We start from the raw sequence: 6,000 nt of genomic DNA, 5'->3' as shown, positions 1-6,000 counted from the left end.
GTTGCTAATTTCTTCCTGTGCATTAGCCCTGGTAGTTTGGAGGACAATGCCGTAGCTCCCACCTCCTTCTGTCTCCTGTGCTTTTTCAGCAATACGGGTGTTTCCAGAGTACTCCAGACTTTGGAAAATCTCTCTGAACTTCAAAGTTTTGCTCCCCTCCATCCCGTGATCATTTGCTTCATCAAGCTTCACCTGTAAACACAGGATAAATAACATAGACATATATAATGATTGCTGTGAAATCAAGTCTTACATAGGTTATATTTTTTCAACATACAGTGTTGTTGCTTTCCTTTTTTGTTTCACTTTTAGTCTTACTGCATTGTAAGACTTACACCAATACCAAGACCATAAATCAAAGTACTGTCTTTATTTAGTGTTTATGCAACAGCTCATCTTACAGTAAATCCTTGAGCCCTTTTTTCTCTTCAGTCTTCACTAGGAATAAGTTCTTCCTCAGCCTCTACATACACTTTTTAATATAAAGTATATATTCTGTAGGTCCTGAGTTAGGAGATAAAAAGTGTGAAAAGAGAGCAGTAGGATTTGGAGCAGCATGCAGAGGGGAGCAGCCAAAATAGAGGGAGAATATCAGCAGCCCTGCCTGCCAGCCTCACTGAGCTGCTAAGCAGGGCTTAACGATGCCCAGGGGGTTGTGTATGTGTGCGTATGTGCATGTCAGTGTGAGTGTGTGTGTGTACATTTTTTGTGCGCTTTCCTTCTTTATAAGCCCAAACAAGAGCTCCATGTTTCGGGGTCAAAGAGAGGCCAGAGAATTTGAAATGTATAACTTTGTTTGAGGGCAGATAACTACTCAAGCAGTTAGTAAACTATGAAAGGCAATGTAGGTTGTTTTATTTGCATCAAAAGTGCAGAAAGAAGAAGCTCTGTTATTCCTTATTTCTCCCTACACTGGAGTCCATTTGTGGTGCTTGAAGGTCGCTTGACAGTTGGATACTTAACTGTCTTTTAGACAGCACGGTGCCATAAGGAAACATCTGTCAGACCTGCCCGCTCTTTCTACAGAGTCATGATGATGTTGTCAGCTTCTTTTTCTTACCTGACAGCAAGGAGGTTCACCGTGAGAGTTGAACAACTAATGATGTTGACACTATCTCCCAGATTGTTTGTCCTCTCCTGAATGAACAGTCAACCTGAGCAACCCGTTGGAGCTACCAGTGCATCAGTTAGGACAGGTCTCTTCCTCTATGGAACCTGTAGCAGACCTGGGGGTGTAATATGAAAAAAGATTAATGGGTTAGGGAGCTATGGTGAGACTAAACCCAGAATATTCTCTTTTCACATGACTCCAGCAGTAATGTATGTTGTACCTCACCTGTTCAGGTGGAGGTTATTTTCAGTTTTAAAATTAATTCAACAGTAAAACGTGCCAACTTTAGAAAATTATATTTGCAAGCCTGTTGAGTTGTACATTTGTGAGGCCGTAAATGGAAGTAATACAATTACAGCAGTGCAAATGTGTGTTTGACAGGGGAATTAACATGCATTCAGTAGATGAACAGAATAAATATTTCTGATTGGTCTGCACTGTGCTGATGTTCCACATTAGAAAACTGATACATATTAGTTAAGTTGTAGAAGTAAATCTAGCCATTTTCTTAACAACTGATCCAACTTCAGATTGTAGGCAAGCCACCAGGCTATTGCAGGGCTAACACAGAGACACAAACAACCATTCACACTTGCATTCACACATATGGCCAATTTAGAATTACCGGTTAAACTAACGTGTATGTTTTTGGACTATGAGAGTATCCAGAGTTTTCAGACTGAACCCGAGCAGACACAGGGAAAACATCAAACTCCACACAGAACAGCCCAAGCTGGACTCAAACCCAGGACATTCTTGCTATAAAACATTGCTAACCACTTCTCAGAAGCAACAGAAAACCAACTTCCAAATTTACAACATTTTTTTTCCAGCCCTGTGACCAATTCCTCAGAGGTTGATCAGTCCATATTGTGCAGAGGACAATAACATAAAAAAATACCTTGGTTAACAAATAAATTGCGGATTCACCATTGTAACTATAACTTTGGGATCTAATTTACTTACTTACTACTTTGTTGAGCCAGCTAATGCAAAGAAAACCTGTCTATTTTCAGCTTGCTTAGCAGTGTACCCTTCTGCAGTTGGGAAAGACAAAGTTTAGCTGTTAACATGATGGTGCCTCTTTTTCATGGTAGGTGCTCGAGTGTGCCAGCATGCACAACAGAAGGCCTCTGGAACTTTGCCAAAAAAGGCAGCCAAAATTCATGATAGTAACTAGAAATACTCTTGCTGTTGTGAAAAGTAAAAATGTTCATCATTCTCTTCTTGAGCCCTAAACAGAAACATTTCTATTCTCTTACAGTTTCTACACATCATGGTGGGAATGTTCTAGAAGGAATACTGTAATAAAGTTGAAATATCCCTTTAAAGCCAAATGTGTTGTAGTGTTTCACTATTTAATGTCATGGTATTCTGAAAAATCCCAGAGTTCCCTTCAACAAGGGGCCAGCTGGTCAAGTCCAAAAGCTGATTATTTGGGGAACTGGGTGATAATACTGTATGTGTGTGCATGAATCTTTGTGTTGGGGTTAAAATACACAGTAATGTCATGTTTGTATATAACGTGCATGCATTTATAAACTTATTTTTTTATGGTTACACCCTGGGAAAAACACATCAACATTATATGTTCTTCATATTAGTAATATGGCGAGAATAAAAGAAATCACTGCAATTATAGGACTGCATGTTCATATGGGTAAAAGGCATTTGGTTACATACGGACAGCTTAAAAGGTTGAAAAGCTTAGATTCCTTCCAACCGGATTACTGTAAATACTAGAAATATTATGCCAAATGGTCCGGCAGTAAATATGTACAAAAAAGAAGACCTGCTAGAGTCAGCTATTTAGTTGTAAAGTGAGGTCTTCTCAGCTGGAAGGCCAGGCCAGTCTCGACTCCCTAGGCTTGCAACAAAGGTGTTTAATGTGCACTGTGCCAACAAGACGCTCACTGCAACAAGTGTGTGTGTGTGTGTGTGTGTGTGTGTGTGTGTGTGTGTGTGTGTGTGTGTGTGTGTGTGTGTGTGTGTGTGTGTGTGTGTGTGTGTGCGAGAGAGAGAGAGAGCGGAGGAGACAGGCAAACCTCTACAGTATTTACAGTGTGTGTGTGTGTGTGTTGCACTGACCCTCTCTGACCTTGCTTTCCCTTTCCCTCCCCTACTGTCATGAGTGAGCAGACACAAAATCCCAGCTGACTATTCAGCCCCCAAGGTACCATCACATCTGATTGCACCAAGCCACTGGTTTTGGAAAATGCTTCATGGTGCTCTACCATGTAGTGATAAAAAAGACATTCTGCCACCAATGAACAAAATGGGAAATGGTTGTGGTTTTCAGATGAATGGCATGCCTATTTATTTATTTATTTTAGCATGTGTATTTACTAATATGTGTAATTTGAACTTACTGGCCATACTGTTATTAAAGAAAACTTCACAAGACATCAAAAGGACAATATCTGCAATTTGTTGTGAAGCAGTATTGTCTTTTTCTATATCTTTAACTGGCCATATATACATTTGCTAATAGGAAAAGCACAGATACTCAGAGTCACATAGAGAGTTATTACTCTGCCATGCAGAGCCCAGCCTGTCACAGGCCGCAAAACAGCTCTGATGAACTGTACACTGCCTGTCTGGCACGAAATGGAAGACACACAGAGTCAACAAATGGATGGTGAACTTAGTGGTGTATTTAGCAACTAAAAGGACAGAGCTAGTAGAGACCCACAAAACATAAATGTTGGAATGAATGCTGCATCCCCCAAAAGAAAAAAAATATATACAAATTCTTTTTTATTATTATTATTATTTTCATGGCTAATCTAATCTTGTTTGAGGATCTTAGTCTGAGTGCAGCTGTTGTATCCTAAAACTGATACATCTGGAGAATGCCTACCACTTCCTGCATCGTCTATTTTAGGGAATTCCACCTGTCCATCCTTGCTTTTATATAACTCCATTATTGCTGACCTAAAAATATCTAAAAGTGAAACCTCACTCTTTCCACCCATTTACCAAACAGGCGTAGAACAACAAAAATGCATTCTCAACCAACAAAAATGGGAAGATTCATCTGATGGTAAGGCTCCTTGCGGGGTGAATTTTTCTTACACTTTCCTCCGCAGACCTTTTATAGAATTAAACCGACACCTCTAGGAGACAACAACAGTTTCTGGCATCCCAGAACCACCTCCACACCCGCTGTCACTGCTGATCAGACCCCTACACGTCTACAATACACTACCACCTTGGAATTACACCTACAGTTGCATTTGTGCTTGGCAAACAATTTTTTCACATATTTAAAAGGATGCAATATTTAAAATCCGAGGTTGTTCAATTTCTGTAGCAAAAACAAAACGTGGGGCCCTGTGCGCCTATCAGCGAGGTCACTGAGTATCTTGATGTGTTTCCAAGTTGGGGTGAGAGAGAAATCAATACCTGTGTCTATCCATGTGTTATATATGCGTAGATCTGTGTGCATACACAAGGAATGTAGGAGGTGTCAGCAGGGTAACACATGTGAATAACACCACGAATTGCTTAGTGATTAAAGAATGTAATTTCACCACAGAGAACGAGAGAGAGGAAGAAAAAGTGAAAAGCAAAACACATACAGAAAACACAAATAAGTAACAGAGATAAAAATACAAAGAGATACGGCATTAATTGGTCTAAATGGATAAAGGTAACAGAGAAAATGTAGAAGATGGTCACAAAGGAAAGGAAAGCTCACATCACAGAATCAACATACAACTTCTTAAAGTCTCACATTCAAAAATTATGAACTGATTTTAGGCAGTTTGAGGAATTATAATCTTACAACACAGATTATAAGAAACTAAAACTCAAATACACCAAAGCACATTTAACTGGAAAGCAAGACAATTGTACCGAGATGGCTGATGGTGCACTTTTTGTTTGTGTGTTTTTAGTTGGAGCAAATAAACTCAATAAAAAATATTATGAAAAATGAAAAAAGTATTTGGAGACTGTTCCAGTTTGTCTTAGTACACTGAATTGACATTAAAAGATAAGATAAAAGATAAAAGTAAACTGAAAGCCTTGAATTAAACCTCTTAAGAAAGAAGTCTTCATCTAGATGGGATAATCAGTGATTACACAATTAGTATACCTGTAGACTCATACTTTAGGTTTATGTAAAACTAAGTTGTATATTTCTATTAAAAATCGGGGTTACAAAGTAGTTTCTTTCTTCTTTTTTAAAAAAATATTTAATTAATTTTTTTTTACTGCTAAAAGCGTTGCAGAACACAGAAGAAATAAGAAGAAGACAGGGGTGAGAAACCATCAGTTAAAGAACCCTCAACATTGATGGATACAACATAGATGTATAGCTCTTTGTCAAGAACTGTGTTGCATGCCAAGCATGAAAAAAAATATAGTGTTAAAAATATTTTCTTCCGCAGATCCAATCCAGAGTCAACGAGTGTGGAGGATCCTATCCCAGCTATCACAGGACTAGAAGCAGTCACTGGTCTAACACAGGGCTACCACAGAGCGAGACAGACCATCATTGTCAGCTGTCTGTAGCCTGAAAATGATCTATAAAGTCCACAAACCACAGTGATTATATGAGACACAGGGGCTGGAAATGCTGCCCAGAGGCAATATTTATTGGAAATCCACATCCTGTTCACTACTACAGAAGATGTTAATACTACAATAACTGTATTACCAGTAAATTATCCTACTAAATAAGGGTTGCTTTTGCTTTTACAGTCTGTTGTTCCCTGACGTGATACACCAAGAACTACTGAAAGATAATAAAGCAAACACTGCTGCAGCAGCAGTCAAATAATGCGTCTTTAAACATTCTCTCAGTAGTTAAAACGGCAGTTGTTGCGTTATAAACATGTTGTCAAAAACTGAATACAAGCACTGATAACCCACATAACTGAAAG

Source organism: Aulonocara sp. 'chitande type north' Nkhata Bay, linkage group LG7 (genome assembly GCF_057382095.1).
Source record: "Aulonocara sp. 'chitande type north' Nkhata Bay isolate Kocher_YH1m ecotype deep benthic linkage group LG7, A_spYH_male_GT1.1, whole genome shotgun sequence".
Taxonomy (NCBI): Eukaryota; Metazoa; Chordata; class Actinopteri; order Cichliformes; family Cichlidae; genus Aulonocara; species Aulonocara sp. 'chitande type north' Nkhata Bay.
This window is presented reverse-complemented; position numbering follows the sequence as displayed.